We start from the raw sequence: 21,430 nt of genomic DNA on the forward strand, positions 1-21,430 counted from the left end.
GACTGGCAATCTTAGGAAATGACAGCCGGGACCCACAATTGAACGTGTCTTCCGAAACACGGAGGAACTCGATATGTATAAAATGGCCACCCATCCACAGAACAACCTCGGCAAGAGTAGCTTAACCTCAGAGATCGAACCGCGTGGCGGTTATTGACTAGGCCACGAGCTCCTATACATTAAGTTTAAAATATTCAACTACAAGCAAAACACTACTGTAGCTCAATTCTTTATTACTATCGACTACCCACAACCGACCTGTCATCGAGAAATTTTGTATGAAAATCTGATCAGCGCCTCTGACGGGTGTCGTAGGAAACATTTTGGCAGTACATTCTTAATGTCAAATTTCGATAGCTAGCCGGTTGTCGGTAGTCGATAGTGGTACAGAATCGAGGTACTGAGCCTCGTGATTATACCGCCGGCGTAACGGCTGTCTGTAACAGTAACTTATTCCTCTTATATTTCAGACGGATCAATAACTATCTGTCTACTGTTATCCCGTTCTTTATCACTATTGAGATTATTTCTTATATTGTTGTATAATTTGACCACGTTAATAATACTCTCGGACTAATCTCGTCTATTTGAGGTCAGGGTAAAAATAGATTGTAGTAAAGGCCTATTATTGTTTGAGTATAGTACGGAACTGACCAAAAATAGATTATCTACTGATTATTATAAGGGCATCTTATTAGATTCTGTAGCTAAGCACGAGAGAAAGGATCTTCCTAAGCGTAATTTGGGAATTTTTCGTTCTATAGCATTAAAAGGTCTTCATCATGCTTATTGTATGGATAAAGCGCTCATTGTAAAGTCTGAAAAAGTCGCAATATGGAGAAAAATATTTATTTGATGACTACGAGTACAATTCCTAAAACGTTTTTTAAAAGACAAAACGTTTATTCATTGTACTTTTGACCTAGAAACAAATATTTATATCAAAACCAAACAACCGTGAACCAACAATATTATTATTAAACAAATAATTCCGGCAGCGTGAAATCAACGCAGCCTGGATATAAATCCAGTGTTTGTATTATTATGCAAACAGTACAATTCGATCGTCTTAAGTTTAAATTGGGTATTTTTCCGGTATGTACCAATTGAGAGACTTCATTTCGTTTACCATTGAATGTAGTTTCAGAACTCTGGGAGAAGTGAAATGTTTTAAAAAGGAAAATGTTTACATGACTACTAGCATAGTGACACCGTAAAGGTCCTAAAATGTCTTTAAGAGCCGAAATACTGCTACTTATTTACTGCACTTTCAACCTAGAAACAAATATTTATATCAAAACCAAACAATCGTGAACCAACAATATTATTATTAAACAAATAATCCCGACAGCGTGAAATCAACGCAGCCTGGATATAAATCCGGTGTTTGTCGAAATATATGCAAACAGTACAATTGACTTAATTTGCTAGCACTCTATCAATTATGCAACTGCCATGGACATGACGGTATCATTCATTGTTTAATTGTGTGTGACAGTGGGAATAAAATTGAACTGGATTGTGGAATGAAGATGGAATTTTTTGCTGGGAATTTATTAAAAGCATAGTTTATGATTTGTGGTGTACGCGTTTAAGTTTTAGATTTAGATAATATTGAATACTGTTATCGATTCTGTTGAAAAGTAATTAGTTACATTAGTTCTGATTTAGATCAATTGTTGCATATATAAAATTAAGTCTTATTCTCGTGGTGATAGGCAGAGTCTGCTAAACTCAACTAGCTACGTTGTTTAAATAAATATTTTTATATTGTTATGATTTTGCAGTATAATTACATTAAAAATGATAATTATTTACTAACGAAATACATCTTATTTAAAAATAGAGTCAGATTGAAATAGAACTAAACTAACACTCATGATTAACGTATAAAACAATTATTTTATTTTTTAATTTCAAAGCAAAGGTCAAGCAAAACACTCGTGATATTGTACTAATTACAAACAGATACTTCAAAGTTCTCAGACAGAATTCAAAGAAAAAATCTGAGACAACTTAAAAACACGCTACACATTTTAATTCATTGCTCCAATACAAATCTAAATTCCATTTTCCATGTAACATACCGAAAGTAAATTTTCGATACCGAATCCTCAATCGTAAGAAGAAAAACATTAAGAAACGCAAATCCCAAAGGGTTTGATAACATAAAAACCACTCCAGTAGTTTCCGAGATAAAAGCGAATAAACACACGGATTTACCGTTACATTATGTACAGGAAAAGGGCAAGGGAAGAGTCCTAAATATTTTAAGGGTACCGATGAAATGTACTGCTGGAGAATCGATTGGAGCAGACAGACGAACTCGTTTAGTGAGTCTAATGTGGGTCCAAATAGATGGCTAAGCTCGTTGCCTCACTTATCAGTTGCTTAGTGTTTTAAAATGGTTCTAGTTTGCCTCCAGTCATTTGTTTTGTAAATGCCCGGAACCTTTTTTGTACGTTTTGTTTGGAATTACTAAGGTCTTTCGCTTGTAAGCTTGGCAAGCAAAATTATTTGTTAGCAAATATGTAAAATACCTTTCTTGAATCTCAATAACAAAAAACTGTAGGTTTAGTAATTGTCACTGTTGCTATACACGTTGATATAAATTATTTGATTCCAATGCAAACTTTTGTTTGCGATAAGTTTCAAAGTCATCCATAAAATGTTATTTTTAAAAGGACATGAATAATTTTAGCTCTTTTTGACTAATAGCTACAATATACGAGACTCATCAAGATACATCATAAGTAAATTTGAAAATATCAAAATGTTGTCAAGTCCTTTTTAAGACACATGGAAAAATACCGCCGAAAGAAGACTTGGAAATCAAAATCACGATTGCAATGTCTCTTTTTTATTACCCAGCTCGAATGTAATTCGAACATCCCCGCTCACTACAATTTCGATTCCCATCGCTCGAATCTTAGCCAAACATAGACTTGATAACAATACCTATGTTTGTAATACTATCTACATAACCTCCATGATCAGATTCAATTTGAACCAAGCTATGCGACGTAGCATGTACTTCGACTAGGTTCATGAATTTTGTATGATATTCAATATTAATTGTATGTGCATGGTTATCGTGATTATAATCTGTTTGTTTATCATTCATGTTTTAGTGGTCATCACTCAAAATGGCTGATTACGCGCGCTGATTAATATCGATGTCGAAATTGACATTTAATTTTAGTGTGATATGTTGTTCTGCATAATTGTTGTTGTAATCAAGTTGGTGGTCATAGAGTAACAACAAGACAGACAATACACCCGACATATTATAAGCAATGTCATTTCGACCAAGTTTTTGAACAGAAATGTAATGAAACCATGTTCTTATAGATAGTTGTTAATACGACAGTCGTTCATCGTCGTCATTCTTTACAATGTCGATAGTATTGAGTATCGAGAGGGTGACATTTAAAATGTACTACAAAAGAGTTCCTACAACGCCCGCTAGAGGCACTGATTTGATTTATACAAAACTTTTTGGCAGCTATCCGGCTGTCGAAATACGAGAGTATAGAGAATCGCGCTACTGGTATGACAGAAAAAGCTTCAAAATGAACAATGTAATTTAATCAACTGTAGATACGTTATATCTTTTTTTATCATAAATCTATATTTACCAATACATCTTCCGCGTTACACAATACATAAGAAAGATACATAATGCTCGAACAAATCAAGAAAAATAGTTCCTCACATAATGATGTTACGAGCCCTTCCTTATATCAATTGAATTTGACGGATCCAACAAATACTGCAAGATATTATATTTATCTCGTTAAAGCTTAACAAGCTGTTTTATGAAGCAATTTGTAAAAGTAATTGGACGGATGTCAACTCGTTCGTTATGGAAATAAAAATATATTTGTGTAAGAAGATTAAATGTTAAGCATCATTTTCCGTCACCAGAAAATAAGGCAGCAATGTCTTTTATTCTAGGTTGTTCACTTACTGTAAGAAAAGACCTGATTTTACATCATTTAAGATGATAATAGGTACCATTTAATTAAATGTTCAGGTCCTATTGTATTCCCACACTGCATAAGCATCTATCAGAATTGTACATGCAATGAAATAATTTCATTTTTGCAATTTCTGCAGGCATTGTATCATCTGGCCTTTTTTGGTCGCTTTTTACTACCAAAACAGGATGATTTAATTTGTATTCAAGTTCTTTTGAAGCTCACGAAAACACATTTGATTACTTATAAACAATTAAGTAGGTACCAATTTTTATACATCTATCAATCCAAATGAATTTCATCAAAAAATTCTCCCATAACAAGAAAATTATTACATAAGAAATTAAGAGAAATAATTCGTCTTCAACAGCCGTATTTCTGCATCAAAACTAATTCCTGTATCCTAGCACAGCGTTCAATTCATCAACATTAACGGTTGACAAGCTGAGGTCTAGGCGACTCCTTTGCAAAAAAAACGGGCGGGTTTGATTTTTTAACATTATTGGTAATAATTTAGTTCTTCAGAGGTTTTAATAGCCAAACTATGTTACTGGCACTTAATAAAGAGTCTGGGTATGAAAAAAAGTTCATTCCAAATTCAAAACTTTTGTTTTTTAAATTATTAATCCCTTTTTCATTTTGTGACACTTTTTGCGGGTTTGCGGTTAAAAGGTTATCAAGCAACTAAAAGTAACTTTTCGTTATTTTTAGTACAACAATTTATGTTTATCGCATAATTCTGCCTTATTGTGACTTAAAACAGATATCTTTGTGTCTATCGTAATGGCAGAAAAAGCAATAAGAGCTAGTAAAATTATAGCGCTGCTGGAAGAGGGGTGTAGCCAATGTTACGTCTCACAGCGGTTAAACGTGAGTCGTTCAACCGTACAAAGAACCTGGACTCGATACCAAGAGCCAGGTTCCGTTCAGAGAAGGCAAGGTTCTGGGAGAAAACGTTGCACACAGCCGCGAGACGATCGCTTTTTAGTGACTCAGGCGCTGAGGAACCGCAAATGCAGTTACATAGACCTCAAAAGAAACCTTGAAGAGGTACGAGGAGCACAAGTTAGCCTATGGACTGTGAGGAGAAGACTTTTAGCTGCTGATATACGTAGTCGACGACCAGCGCGGGCCCCCAAGTTACTCCGTGAGCACCGGATTGCGCGGTTGAGGTTCGCTAGAAATTGCCTATCTTGGACACCAGGTAACTGGAGTAGCGTACTCTTCTCCGATGAGGCTCGAATTTGTCTGCATGGTGAGGACCGACGTCGGCGAGTGCTACGAAGACCAGGGGAACGCTATGCCGATGTGTGTTTTGAAGAAATCGCCCCTTATGGTGGAGGGTCCGTTATGTTTTGGGCGGGCGTAACTTCCAACTATCGTACCGAGATAGTATTCATAGAAAATGGCTCACTAAATGCGCATAGGTACATAACAGAAATCCTTTCTCAAAATGCACAACCCGCACTGACTGTTATTGGTGAAGATGCCATTTACATGGACGATAATGCTCGGGCCCACCGTTCTGGCGACGTAGATGCTTATATGCAAGAGGTCGGTATTCGTCGTTTGGATTGGCCAGCGCGGAGCCCCAACCTTAACCCCATTGAGCACGTTTGGGACCTCCTAAAAAGGCGAGTACGATCTGTTCAACCACCTCCACAAAACATCAGAGAGCTTAAACGTGTAATCTCGACTGAGTGGGAACACATTCCACAGGACACCATCAAAAGCCTGGTGGGAAGCATGCCAAGACGATTACATGCCGTAATCGCTGCAAGAGGAGGTCATACTCGTTATTAATTTTTATTTTTTAATGTCTCTTTTATTAAAATACCATAAAAATACTCGTAGTCTTAATTTCATTATACCCATAAAAATGTCCATTTTAACACGGCTCTCTGTTTACATTGACTAAAACACCGATACCAGGATAAAAGTGTTAAAAAACTAGATTCTCATTGATAATAAGAAATTTCTAGTCATCCAAGCTAATGACATACTAAAAATATAATAATATTTACCCATAGAAAAGCTAAGGTAAAGTGTGTGTGTAAGGTGCCCGTTTTTTTTGCAAAGGAGGTATATTATCTATTTATAAATATTTTTTCTGGAGTTAATTTTATTCCTACACCGCATAAGTATGTACCAGTAATAGTACCTATAACGATATTATATCCTTTTTGCAATTTCTGCTAGGATTGAACTAGTATTCAGTCTTCTTCAGTCTCTGCTTGTCCCTAAAAAAGAGCATGACTTAAGTATGTTCATTTTTTAAGCTTACTAAAATCCTATTGATTTCTTCTGAAGAAGTAAGTAGGTAAAAATTCTTTATAAGTACGAATTTCATCAACGAAGTCATCCTACAACAAGAGACTTATTACATAAGAAATTAAGAGAAATAATTCGGCTTCAACAGCCGTATTTCTGCATCAAAACTAATTCCTGTATCCTAGCACAGCGTTCAATTCATCAACATTAACGGTTGACAAGCTGAGGTCTCGGGGAGAATTGTTATAAATTGCTACAATTGTGACGTCGCGTACTGAATTTGTTTAAGCGTTTTCTTAGGCTTTAGTACTCTGCTTGTTCGTTAAATGAAAAACGTGAACGATTTCAGTAGTTCAATGTAATTTGGTTTGGAAGGTGTTGATTGATAAAGACTAATTTAGATATATAATAATTAAACTACTTTTTATTGTTGGCTAATACAGTAATAGTACTGTATTAAGCAGTATTTGTTATGTAATCTGTCTATAGGAATCAAAAGTGTTTTCTAGTTAATTTGTAGCCGACACTGTATTTCGAAGATAGTAGAGATATTTTCGAAATACTTAATGACTGTTTGATAGTAGACATTTAAATATGACACATTGTAAGCTAGCGTATTTCTGTATTTTTTTGTAAATTAAGCCAATGTGAAGATCCAAAACCTTAATAACAATTTTCTATTTTCTAAGTCAAATTTAGATTGCAATAACTATCTTAAATTTTGAACTCAAAACCATCCAATTCAAACTAATACCTTTGTCTAAAATCAATCAATAATCTTTACACGAAATCTAGACAGTGCTTAATTGTAGTACTTGTTCAGAGAAAACTACATAATACAGTTTCTAAACTCTCGAACCCTTAGAGCCGAACCCGAATTACCATATTCCCTAGTTCACAAACTTAGGACATAATTGCAAGAAATTGGTTTTCATAGACCCTAGGCACCTGGATTAAATTAAGGCATTACTGAATCTAATCTAGTTAAATTCTAGGCATTCAAATTGTTCTTCAAAATTTTGGGTTGTAAAGCTGTATCTTAATTTTTGACATTTGGTAATAATTTATTAAAATCAAGCTCTTAACTTTTAAATACATTTATTGAAACAGACTAAATTTGAATCAATATGACAATGAAAGTTCCAGCATCGTGCGTTAAGTTTTGTGGATACAGAAACGTAAGTTTAGTATTTTTTTAGTTTATCCAGCCAGTGAGGTGAAATGTGTTTATATATTTATATTTTGTAGTTTTAAGAAAATAACTGTGTCGATTTTTTGTTTTTGTTGTGATGGGGCTGACATAAGCTCATAGAGTTAAAAGCCCTCAATAAATAAAGATTATAAAAAAAAAAAAGAAACGTAAGTTAAGTTTTTAATTCAATCAGATGTTTTATCCGAGGCACATACGAAGTTTTTGATATTTTAGGAGACTTATGCGTGACTCGAACTCATTCATAGAATTAAAGTTTAGAAAAAAACATTACTTGTTAACTCGCGTTATATTTTGAGGAACCTGAAACGTAAGTACTTGAGGAAAAAAATATGTTGAGCTCCGATACAGTCCTTCTAGTCCAAATGAAATATACTTCGTTACAAATATAAGATTTTTGTTAGAACACATAATGCGTAAAGTAAATGTCCTTAACACAACTGTTTTAGTCGCACCCTTTTGCATTACACAGAGTAAATATACACAGCATATATGTATGTATGTAGTAACATACATAATGTTTGCCAAGGCTGTGTTCCTTTCAAATATTCCATCTGTTTGTTTTTTCAGCTTTCAGTGAGAAACGGAAACGTTCACACTTGTTTGAACATGTTAATTATGAGTTGAGTTTCAAGTTGTTTCTAAGAAATTGTCAACTGTACGGTATCAGGAATTTTGAGTTTCCAAATGTTCCTTTTGAACTTTGAAGACGGTGTCTCTCTGAATCGCGTTTATTGTGCGTGTTTTATTATGGGCTTCGCTAATAAAGATCCATTGAAATGTTCTTGTTTTCCTTCGTTAAGAATCGTGCGTTTTCATGATCGAAATTTTAGGGTTGAAGTTTATTGCTTGATTATTAAGAGTTATTGTTTAAGACGTTTTAATGATCTGAAAATAAATGATGGCTTAGAATATTTTAATGTATTTGAGCTAAAAGTGTTTTATCTCTTTAGCCACGGTTTCGTAAAAGACTGTAAAAAGGCCGAAAAAACGACAATGTGTCGGAATACGTCTAAAGTAGGCTATATTATGGCATATAGGTACATACAAACAGTTATGCTAAAAATGGAAATTTTAAACGTAAACCTCTAAATAATATAGTAAAAATAGTAAATGTTTTTTTGCAAAGAAACCTGTGTAAATAACTAACAACCTACTCTCAATCCTTTGCACGTTTGTTGACTTACAAACCTACGCAAAAATACTTAATTAAACTTACATTCAGATTTTCTTTGCAGATGGTTTTAAAATCTATCTTAGGCAAAAGAGGCTCTATATCAGCTTATAAACTATAAATAACTTAGTAAGTATGACAAGATAAGTTTCGAAGCTCTTCTTATTCACTACTCTATCCTAACTAGATAGTCAGGCTACAATAGATAGCATAGATAGCAGCTAGCTAGATAGTTAGCACAGAGTAGGTTAGATTACCTACTGCCTACCCCTATAATATGTCATCAAAACGAAAATAATGTCAATGAAATTAAGAACGTAATAATATGAGCAAAATAAATTATTATAAAACATATTAATCTATTCCTATCCAGCTACTAGACTCCAGGATCTTTTCCCGAAATAAAGGGTGTTGAGTGAAATTAAAAAATCTCCAATTATTATTGTTTTGTTCGTTACACTTTCTATTACCATAAAATCTGTCAGGGAATCCCTAAGAACGAACACAAGTATGACCTAATTACAGTATCAAATATAAAAATAACATCTCATCTCGTTCTGTACCCATATCCATGAGGAGATAGCAAGAGCTGTTAATACCGAACAAACAACAATATAATCCTCTGATGCTATTCTTGTGTATCCAATTAATTTAAAAAATCCGTGACCCCTTTCTGTTTGTGTTGAATTTCAGGATTTTTTCAATAAGCCTTTGGGTCCGATTTTTGTCCACATACCGCTTACATTTTGACCCACTTTTAACTGATACCCATGTTTGGTTCAATTATTTATTGAGGAATTTTGTCATTTACCCTTAAATTTTTTGGTACAAGAAAATTTCTTCAGAAGATTTAAATAGCCAAGGGGCGCATTCCAGCAAAGAAACCATTGCTGTATAACCTACAGACTGTATCTTGATTATTTTGCTTTTAAAGTTATTTTACAAGCACACGAAATTCTCATCCAAAGAACGACCAGTTTATCATGTATCTCAGTTGACATTTAGTATTCCTCAAATGATGGTGACTATCCAGTACGTTACTGATGTGATGTAACGTGTTAGTCATTATAATCTACGGGATAAACCAATGTACAGCATAGCGGCTTACAAATACCTAGTTGTTAGCAGAGGATATGTGATAGCACCTCAGATACCACTACGTAATTTGTGGATCACAAAAAAAAAAACAAATAAAATATTTGTACAAAATTGAATCTCGACCGAGTGACCTTTATTCCATGTTATTCATTCTAACAGGCACTGTATCTACGATTTACGCTTAATAAAGCAGACTTGCCTATCTACAAAATATAAGCCCTTTATCATTTCACTCTATTTTTGTTATATCAACCCTTTTCGGACAATCATTAAACCGAAAAATTATGCCTGTCAACTTAGATAACCGGCAAATAAATCACTTCGATACAATTTCAGATAGCCGATGCATGAAACAGTGTAAAATTGTTTTAGGCCAAAAATTACTGGAGCAATTACACGTGAAATTATTTCGCGAACCATTTGAGCTTTAGAGCGTTGTTCAAGGATCGTTGGGCTAGCATTAAGGCTAAGTTCATATGACCGCGTGGAGCCGCGCGGAGCTATCGACCGCGCGGTAAAAGACCGGAGTAAACAGCTAGTATTGTCTACATCACCGCGCGGTAACAGAACCGAGAAACCGCTCGGTTACTCGCGGTTCAAGAACTAGCGCGCGGATCGTAGCGCGACGCTCGATATTGCGCGGTGATGTAGACGATACTAGCTGTTTACTTCGATCTTGTACCGCTCGGTCGAAAGGCCCGCACGACTCCGCGCGCCCATATGAACTTAGCCTAATGGGGTAATATCATAGGATTTGAACTGTGACAAGAGATCAGAGGAATTAGCTAACTTTGGTTATGTAACTTCGTTTTTGAGATTGGTACCTGTGCGTTATGAAATGCGACGGTGTTCGGAAGTTAGTGATTCATTTTTTGAGGAAAGTTTTAAACCCTTTTGACTGACGTCAGTTGGTTTTAAATCTAAATACGTATCACATTTCTCAGTTGACAACTAATGTACGTCAATTGATAGTCACTATGTAGTTAATTGCTGCTTTGACGTTAATTACAATAATCTGAGGGACAAAACAATGTAGAGGTAAAGCATATTGGCTTTCATATAGTTGTATTCAATGTTCTACAGCTACGAATCGTGCAACATTTTTCTACATTAATGTTTTTCAACCTTTAATTTTCGGTTTCGGTTTCTAATTAACCTTACTGCTACATTAATTTATTAAAAACTCAAAAATGCTTTGCTGGCTAAGGGAATTAAATCTGAAACTGATCAACTATCATAAGCACTATACCAATATCATTCAAGTAGAAGATGTCTTTCAAATATTGGTCATAGAATACGTACGTAAGTAATATAAGAAAAAATGGTCGGACAATTTCGTAATTTAATAAACCTTATAAAAGTGTCTGAAATGTCACTTATAATTTATGAAGGTCTAACCTTTTAGTTATCGCTGTAGCTCTGCTTAGTCAACCTGGGAACAAAGGAGATACCAATTATAAAACTTCTTTGTATAAACGTGAATGGAAATAAATTATTGAAATAAAATGAATATCATTTGCAATGACTCTTGATATAGTTATGAGTAATTAAAATTATTTAAAAGGTAAACATTCAACTATTACTGTGTTTGAGTACAATTATTATTAGGCAGTCGTTGTTTAAAAATCGATCATTCCGTACCTCGATTCTCTACCACTATCGACTAGCGACAACCGGCTAGCTATTGAAATGTTGACATTTAGAATGTACTGCCAAAATGTTTCCTACGACACTCGTCAGAGGCGCTGATCAGATTTTCATACAAAATTTTTCGGTGACAGTTCGGCTGTCGGTAGTCGATAGTGGTAGAGAATCGAGGTACAGTAGTTTAGTCAGAAATTAAATTTTCCTTTTTTTAACAGACAATTCCTGCACTGAAACTTCACAGCCACAGATTAAAAGAGTTTTCTGGCAACCGTACAGCTAGATTCATACAAACATACTTTACTTCATACAAAATTTATTTATACTAATTTCTAAACCATAATAACGCTTGTACCATGTTTATTATAAACAAAGTGATTGCAATAATATTGTGGAAACAGTCAGAGGTAAATTCACTTCGGTTATTCACTTTAGTTACTGAAAGCTTCAGTTTGTGGTACGGCTAAGTGAGAAATTTCTAGCTTTGAATCTAGATTTAGATCTTGTTCGTTGGATGTTCAAATTAAACGGGCCACTGAACCAAAATAAACACTAATCCGACTAAAATTCTATTATAATTAATAAATACTACAGTATTTTCAAACAGTGAATTTCATGTTTAGTCAAAAAAGTATATGACTATTTCAAATACTTTGTACAAAGATAACGAAATATAGAATATTTCGAATGGAATTTGAATAATTCACGCAATACTGAATAAGCCGGTATCGAAAGTTTGACATTTATAATAATATACTGTATAATCAGTAGCGCGATTATCTACAGTCGGTAATGTCGAGTCTCGAAAATTTTACGTTTAAAATGTACTGCCCAAATAGTTTCAACGACGCCCGTTAGAGGCGCTGATCAGATTTTTATACAAAATTTCCCGATAGCTAACCGGTTGTAAATATTGTTAGAGAATCGAGCTATAGTTCCCGCGATCCCTACTAACTTATTTAGCTTTATTCACATCCATGATCCATGCTATATTATTGACATGTAATTGGCGACTAAGCCTAAAAATCTTTAATACATTCTTTATATATAACACATCAAAATCTATATTGCATCGTTTCAGCACTAAACAAATATATATAAAACTACAAAATTGACCTCAACCTAAAGCGGGTACATTTACGTGAATTTCAAATGCGGAAATCATGCAAATTCAGCGGGACGTTCAACTTCATGTTTTATAGTGTGCTACAATGAAAATGAAAAATAGGATCCGATCTCATTACGCTTTGACGGTCTAAATGATGTGCTCACCTTTGAACTTAATATTCTGCGAGTAATATTTTGTGGGAAATAATGGTTCGTGTCTTTTTCACTGCACTCTATACGCAGTCGATAATATATACGACTGCCGAATATGATGTTTCGGTTATGGTTCCCGGGTCGGACAAGTCCTATTAGTCTTCTCTCCAGAGTTTGGTAATACGCCCGCGGTAAATGATTATAGGCTTGCGCCCTATTACATGAGACTAACATTGTTATAATTACATTGCACATTTATATAATTTAATTAACAAAAAAAATAATTTCAAAGAAGTTTCGGTACGCGAAGCTCAATTAACAGTTACAAAATATATTAGTAGTCTAAATTATCAAGAGGTTGAACAATTATTAAAAACTGTACGTTAGGCTTACTCACACATACAATCACGTCCAAACACTCACACACACACACACACACACACACACATACACACACACACACACACACAACCACACACATGCACACACGCACACAACGCACAAACATACACTCACTTTATTTTTACATTTAATTTTATAAAATACTATGTTGTTCCTACTAGTACTAAGATTTTTACTTTGTATTTCTATTTGCACCTATAGTCCTACTATGTAATCGCCTAAAATCTTTGGCCACGAAACAGGCTATGCCTAGTGTGGCTTAAGTTACTGATCTTATGTTTTGTACAACTGTGGACTGTTAATAAATGATTTTTATTTTTTATTTTTATTATTTTTTTAATGGCTTGACCTATGTGTTTTTCATTCACCTCTGTCTAAACCTTCAGGTATAACAGGCGTGGTACTGTGTCTTGATAAATAAGTAATTTTAATAAAAGGAACTTTCGTGTTTGTACTACTATTAATTATTTGGAAAGTGTCTTCCTAGAGATATATAAACCCAAATCCGTTAAGGGTTTACAAAAGTATCTAATCCTGTATTTGACATCTAGACAACTCGCTGATAACTAAAAGCAACAAAATCAACGGCGAATTCTCAATTAATTCCCGTTTTGAATCTGGTATAACATTTACAACATGTAATATTTAAAATAAGCCATATAAAAACCCCATCCAACCTTCAAAAAGTAAACATAAAAGATAACCCAAAAACAGCGTCATAAAATCTAAATTCTTTACCAAATATTTTTTCACCAAGTTTCCCCATGTCTTTATTAATCCCGAGGGCTTCCTCAAGGCATTGTTTTTTCACAATGGCTCCTCGAGCGACTATCCATAACGCTGTATCGTTTCAGAGTTCCATAACTAAAATATCACTGTTCGCATAGCAAAAGCACTTGCGTCAGATCGACACAGTTGAAAGTGCCGTATAAGTCCCAAGACCCGCTCCGGAAATCTCCTAAAATAATAAGGAATAGAAAGATGGCCAGCCCGGACGGCTTGAGCTTGCATTATTCATTGTAATAAATTGAAGTTTGCTGTGTACAAAGCATGGGGTTTCGTTGGCTTAAGGGAATTTTGTATGGCTTTTTGGGACGAAATCTTGAACGATGTATATGAGTGTCGCAATAAATTTATTTCCTCGAGAGTGGATTTGACTTTGTTTACATTGAGGAAGAGGAACGAGTATTTTTTCGTGACGTCTAATTAAGCTAATAGCACATAATTTTTTATTAGGTCAAAATTCTTTGTTGCCACAGTTTGGACGGTCGTTAAATGTTAGAGTCGTAAAGTTAACCCAGTTTCAGGATAGCAGAATTTCAGCATGTCTGAAACACAGGCGCGGCGTACGCTATTATTTTAAAATTGAGATAATTTTTTACTCAAACATTGTATTGGCATTTTAGATGATACTCTTAACTCCTATTGTTGTTATACGTTTCTCGCACCGGTCGATAAACAATCATTTACAATGAAATAAAATATTTATTGAATTATTTTCCATAGAATAATTATAATAAATATACATTTCAGCAGAAATGTAGAGCTATATTATTTACAGTTCAAAATAAAATACACAGAACAAACGCTGGATTAAAATAATAATTTCAACACGAGATTGAAAACAAACAATCACTTTTTATTAAGTGCTGAAGGAAATAAGAGCAAGTTTCGAAGCTCGCCAATTATATCTTCGAATGGCGCTCCCTGATTGTCGGAATCAATAGTCGCTAGAACTTTGGTCTCAAATTGCTCAAGTTTTTGTTCCATAAAATAATTTCCACTATCATTCCCTTTAGAAACTTAGATAATATTTTTGATACTTTATAGATCGTTTGTAACAAAAGCCACCGCTTCGGGTGACTAGTCGTATGATTTGTCTGAATTTGAGAATTGCATTTGCGAATTCCTGAAATTTCGTCTCTCTCATATTTCCCCGAGTTCCGATTTGTATAAAGATCTTTTGTTCCATCGCTGGATTCCTTTATCGATAAGTTATTTCTAGATTTATGGATCTAACGGAGCTTGGTACGTCGAATTTCTGAATTTTTATTGCTTTATTCGAAAATGTTCTTACATTTCGAGCCACTCAGTGCTTTGAAATTTTAAACATGTGTTTTATCAAAGTCTTTTTTATGCTTTGACGTTCCTAAATTTGGCATGCAAGCTTTATAATTTAGTTTTTGCTTTTTTGCTTAGTTTTTAGAAAAAAACTTGCTTTGAATTATATTATGCAGAGACTAACTAACTAACTGTTAACGAGCGGAATTAGTCTAGTTTTGTTTAAAATTACTAACAATGTACATGCTATATAACTTTCATATTATTATTTACAAGTATTTCCTTATATTAATTGCGGGTATTGATTGCTATAGATGAACGTTCAGTCCAACGATTTCTGTAAGAAACATTATTAAGTTGTATACATAAAATCACGCCTTCTTCCTCTAAGGATAGGCAGAGAGCAGAGAAGGCCACTTAGTACGATCCTTACAAACTTCCATTGCTTCATTCACATCTATACACCTTGTCATACAGGACCACCAGTTACGAGTACTACGCACCTAATCTTTTTGCAAGACATCACCGTACTCATAAACGTCAAAATTAGATTTCCATAGTACCTCAAATAACATAAAAAATAGGTAAAGTGCAGTTCAAAATTGAAATACTATAGATATACGTATGCTACAGAACCAACATTCCCACCATAACACTCCCGCCGAAATAACTTAAACCATTTCGAGCAAATCCCATACAATCCTTCGGTTATGATCGGGTGTTAGAATCACCCCTCGATTTATGGGGTTCAGGTAAATCGTATTCAAATATCGGTATTCAATGGAATGATATTTCGGAACTGTCGTTTGTAATGTTTGATCTTTAATGATGTGGGTCTTCGTTTGGAATGAGGGAATAGTGTTTATTCGCCATTTTAGATGAGGTGTTTGTTTATTTACGAGCATTGAAAGATGTTTGATTAGTTTTTTGCGGCCTAGTAACATATAGACAAAAAACAAAAGGTAGATGATTTTGTTGTGCATGTTTCTGCACAACAAAAGACTAGATTTAATATCAGAATTTGTCTCAAAAAATAAAAGTCTTTACCATAAAAGGTAATGATATAAGAAAAAAGTTACAGTCAGCTAAGCTTAAGGGAACAACTTAACGGGTGCCATAAAGGGTTTCGAACGATTCAATATGTTCAGCTTCAAGTTTTAGAGAAGGCTGCACTCAGTGTCTGTTGCTTATAAGTTTTTTTCTACAAAACCGGCTTTTATAGCAAAAGTTGTCTTTAAAAATAAAATCCTTTACAGAGAAGAATAATATAGAAAAACAGTTACTCAATAGTCAATTCAAAAACAATATTTCAAAAACAACTCGATTTACATTGAAACAATCTCAGAATGCTTTAACTACAGCAACTAGCCAATACAGAAATAACTTTTACAAAGTATTCCAGTGAAAAACAACAAGCAACATGGACATTAGTTTCATTTCCATTTCAACTCGGAACATCTAAATATTCAGAGCAGATTTCGCGAAAGCGTTTCGACGAGTCGTTAGCTTTTGCATTCGGATGACGTCACTCTCGTTTGCTGGGATATGGTAAGCAATTTTGGTGAGGTTAACTTAATGATGGGTAGCCGTTTTTTGAGCAAAGTAACTGTTTAGTTTGAAAGCTGTTTAATTATTAGTAAATAGTGTGCTAAGTAGGTAATATTTGGTGTGGTGTTGGTGACCGAGTGGTGAGTAAATTGTGTGTAAGCTAAGTAGACAATATTTGGGGTAGTCTGTTCAAAAAAGGGTGAGTGTTTTATGGAATGAGTGTTTCAATAACTTAATCATAGGTTTTGCGAGGCATGGAAAAATAAATACCAGACTTACCACAACGTAAGAAAAGAAAAATCCACTAGGTACACTAAAAAGCACGTTTATCAAATAAAATTGACGGAAAAATATATTTTGTCCTTATCTATCGTATTTTATAAGCATGATTTCTTTTGGTCGCATTTCTTATACCTACACAAATTAGGCTTTCTATAATATTCAATACAATTTTATGAAAGTTGATGCCTGTATTTGAGTTAAAATAACAACAGCATCAAAATAGTGCACTCTTTATTTAGAACTGAGCACTAAAACGATCTATCAGTTATTCAAAACACATTTACAAATGGACGAGTTAGCTTGTAGTAGCATTCGAGTGATGATATCTTTTCCGGCGTTAAATATTATTCGTACAAAGTTAGAATAGTTACTGTGAATTGGCTGTAGATCGTTACAGATATGGTTTCCAAAAAGTTTATGCATAATATTGACTTGAGTTAAGTTTTAATTTGTTTCTAGAAATTTCTATAATATTGTCATCACTCCAACTGAAATTGAAATGACAGCATTTTGCCCGACCCGAGAATCAAAATGGTAACATCGTGATAGGTAGCATAATGCCTGTAGCCTGGGCGGTAGTCGCTCAGACTATACAGTCTGGCGAATAATATATTTATGACCTATAATTAAATTAACAATCTCCAAAAGTTCTTAATAAAACCGCGAGGCTAGAAAAAATTGCCTGTTTTGCACAAAAATCAGGAAGAGAAGGAATGATTATCAGATGCCCAGATATTTATTTTATACTTAATAATAATACATCCCACAATGTATTCATGCTAACTTAAAGTCTGACGCATTCTCTGCCACTCTCCCTAAGGGTATTATAAATATCATAATTCAAAAGGATAAAAAATCACTAAAGTAATGATCACTACTCAAAGGAAGATGACACCACAATAAAATCGATTTAATATTACAAGTATATACTTATCCCAAACGTCTACACTTCACAGTAAACATTGTCAGCACTATAGTTTACAAGGAAGTGATAAAATTAAACCGCCCTGCCTTCACAGTAATGAAGCAAAGGATGTATTTATAGAGGTAGTTAAGCAATTAAGTTGCTGTTCTGCTGATAGAAGTGGCTCTTTGAAGTGTATTGGGTAGGCAATATACGTTTTATGACCGGTAGTCCAGTTTGTTGCAGTAAGTATCTTACTGAAATATAGGAAGATTTTATAGGATGTCGAGATGAACAATCAAATTAAGCAGATGCATAAAGAAAGTAAAATCTTTTAAATACTCGTAACTAAATAAAATATTATTCATAACTTTATATTAGAAATAATTATCACATGCTCTAACGGTGAAGGAAAACATCGTGAGGAAACCTTGCATGCCTAAAATTTGTTTATTACATTTATTGAGGGCATGCAAAGTCCCCAAGCCGCACTTGGCCAGCATGGTGGACGCAAGACCAAACCCCTCCCTCCGTTTGGGAGGAGACCCTTGTTCTGCAGTGGGACAGTAACAGGTAAGAAAAAAAATCGAGATGAAAAATCTAATCAATTTAGCAAATGCATAAAGAAAAGAAAAACTTTTCAAATACACATAACTAAATAAAATATTATTCATTACTTTATATAACACCATAGAGATCATAATAAATTAGAAGTATTTAGTTTCTAGGCAAGCATGTACCGTGGGTTCCTATTTAATTTTAGTTGATTTCGTTAAGTTTCTAATGATTGCTATGATATTTCAAGACTGGAAAACTTCGAGTTTCTTATTATTATTTTTTTAACCATTATGTCTCACTGCAGGGCAGGGGGTCACTGGTGTCTGTATTTATAAATATTTCTTAATTTTTTTTTAGGGGCTAGAACCGTTATCAAAACGTGTCGTGTTCCAGCAATAACGGGATCCCAAAATATAGGCTAGACATATTCTAAGTAGAGTATGTATAATATAAGTACATACTCTATATAAAAATATAAAAAATAGAGTCGAACGAGCTGAAAAAGCTTTTAAAAGTAATTTTATAGTAAAAGTACGCACATGAACTTATTTTTTCTAACTTTACCTTCAACAATTTCTACTAATATTATTTTACTAAAAAAATATTTTTGCAAAATATAACTTTTTATATGCAAATGTTACACGAAATTTTTAATATATATTTTTTTATTATAAGTACACAGGGCTGTTTTACGAGGCCTGTACCCAACGAGTAAAATAACATGTCAGGGGTGAGTTTTCATTGTTTTTTCACTCCCCACGTGGGAGGAATGTGAATATAAAAATATATTTTATATCTTTCGTTTCGCTTAGCTACACCCCTGTGTGTAGTTAAAGGTTTATAAGAAATTTCTAAGATGAGTTGAGAGATTCTGATATCTGTGGAGATAACAAATTTTCTTATTTACTAGTATATGGGAGTTGAAACCGTTTTTGAGATTAAATGGTAAATATTTTTCTGACTTATTTAAGATATTTTTGGAATTATGTACCCGGAGATTAAGAATATTGAGATATATTGTGATAATTTGGATTTAATTTACTATTACTATCATAAATGCGAAATGTATGTGGCTATGTTACTGTTTGATACTTTCACTATCAGATACTTAAAGAACCGAGATAAAACAGAATCTCATTAAAAAAAATCACTTTCTTATGGTAACATATAGGGAAATATAGTAGTATGTGCTATACAGTATAATATAATGTTAAACTACTTTTTCACTGTGTTACTTTTTAATACAATTTTGCGCAATAATAGTCTACACTCCCGACAAAAGCAGAGTACACAAAAACCAGCGGTCAATAAAATCGTTACAGGCCTATTACTAACACTAAAGCCTTACTAAACAGCCTTTATTCCAGCTTACTGTCACGAACCTAGCCTAAATGTATATTATACAAGGAATCACGTCTAAATGTCGTGCAAATCGCCTCGTAGTCTACTGAAATTAAGTCAAATAGCTCAGTAGGCATACAAATAGAGGTATTATGCTTAAATTGACATTTGTCTTGGTGAGGTCAATGTTGGGAACGATTCTATTCTTCATTGGCGATAGGGTAGATGACTACCAGTCAAATCAACTTCTGTTAATGAAATGTCGAAAATACATTTTAGTATAGGAATACGAAATAGTGACGTCACAGTTTCGTATTTTCGTTGGTGTAAAATGAGTGCCTAATAAAATGTTTCAGTCTGTAGTAATTACAATTCCAACACTATTTACCTGCAAAATTACATAGGGGCATTTTATATGAACCTTTTACTAATACAAGTTTAATCATTTTTCGTTAACCCAGTCAACTACCCAATTACTGGTACTATAGTCGAGAGAGAGACTGCCTCTGTGACATGTTTAGAAGTGTATGCCTCTGCCGCACAGAAGTCTCGGGCAGAATAATTTTGTATGCATACCTACATACTAGCAAATATTCGAATATTGCAAACCCTAGATCATACATAATATCACGTTTGTAGTACTCGAAGACGTTCGCAGAGGTGTATGAATTACAATCTCGTTTCGCCATTACAATGATAGTTTCATATAGTGGGTGAGCTTATTTCTAATGTAATCAATGCTACTATCGGGAAATATTATACTATAAATATGAAATACCAATAGTATTTTGCGCAACTCGGAAACCTCAAAAGCTAGTGCAATACTAAGTCATAAAATTAAAAAAGCAAGTGCACTAAATGCGGACATTAACTGCGAGGAAAATATCCACATTATTCATACAACACGTTAATCACGACTTGATGCAAAACTATGGTTACTTTACACAAAAACTTTCAACGGAATGATTCATGATTTTTATTGTTTTTTATTATGTAGACTGTCTGACAAATGAATATTCTAGTAAATGAGAAAAGTTTGGTTCGTTAGGTTTTTGTTAAAATCGTTGCAGAATAATTTATAGGACGGAAAGAATACGTACATTTTTTAATTTCTCTTGTAGATAGTTGTTATTCTGTAAATTTTACAAACGTTTGCGGAAAGAAAATAGGTAGTTATTTATTAACTTGTCTTTAATTAATGAATTTGAATTACACTCAAACCTCCATTTTGGTGATGGGAGTATAGTAATAGTAAAAGATGTAATGAAGTAACAAAAAATCTGAAGCACTATTAAAATTATTTAGAAATCAGCATCAGCAACCACGTCTGTATTACCAAAAAACGGATAATAGAATACGGGAATTAACGCGAACACGTGTTCGCGTTAATTCCCGTATTCTATTATACATTAAACATGCAACGCGAGAGTTTAAAAGTTATGAAAAAACGGATAGTGGCATTTTTTTCATTATGCCAAAACTGATTTAAATCAACGATAACGATTATTGATAACGACTACTTAATTCACTAGATGGAATTAAACATTTATTTGTTTGACGTAATATTCGAATTGCATATTAATAAATTCTCACGACAAATTCGTAGGCATCTAGTTAGAATAGAAAAACATCTCTGTTATTATTTAAAAGTCACTGGTTTTTCAATTTAAATTTACATTGTTTTTATAATTCTGATT

The 21,430-nt window shown here is 33.7% G+C and overlaps 1 protein-coding gene across 4 annotated transcripts in view; it reads right to left on the minus strand.

The window, feature by feature from the left end:
* LOC142980038 (zwei Ig domain protein zig-8-like) overlaps positions 1-21,430 on the minus strand; it is a 248,613-nt gene that overhangs the window by 112,869 nt on the left and 114,314 nt on the right. For all 4 annotated transcript variants that reach the window (XM_076125312.1, XM_076125314.1, XM_076125311.1 and 1 more), the window contains one exon: positions 11,132-11,165. The gene's annotated coding sequence lies outside the window, so the exon portion shown is untranslated. The remainder of the gene's footprint in view (positions 1-11,131; positions 11,166-21,430) is intronic.

This window comes from Anticarsia gemmatalis, chromosome 17 (genome assembly GCF_050436995.1).
Source record: "Anticarsia gemmatalis isolate Benzon Research Colony breed Stoneville strain chromosome 17, ilAntGemm2 primary, whole genome shotgun sequence".
NCBI lineage: Eukaryota > Metazoa > Arthropoda > Insecta > Lepidoptera > Erebidae > Anticarsia > Anticarsia gemmatalis.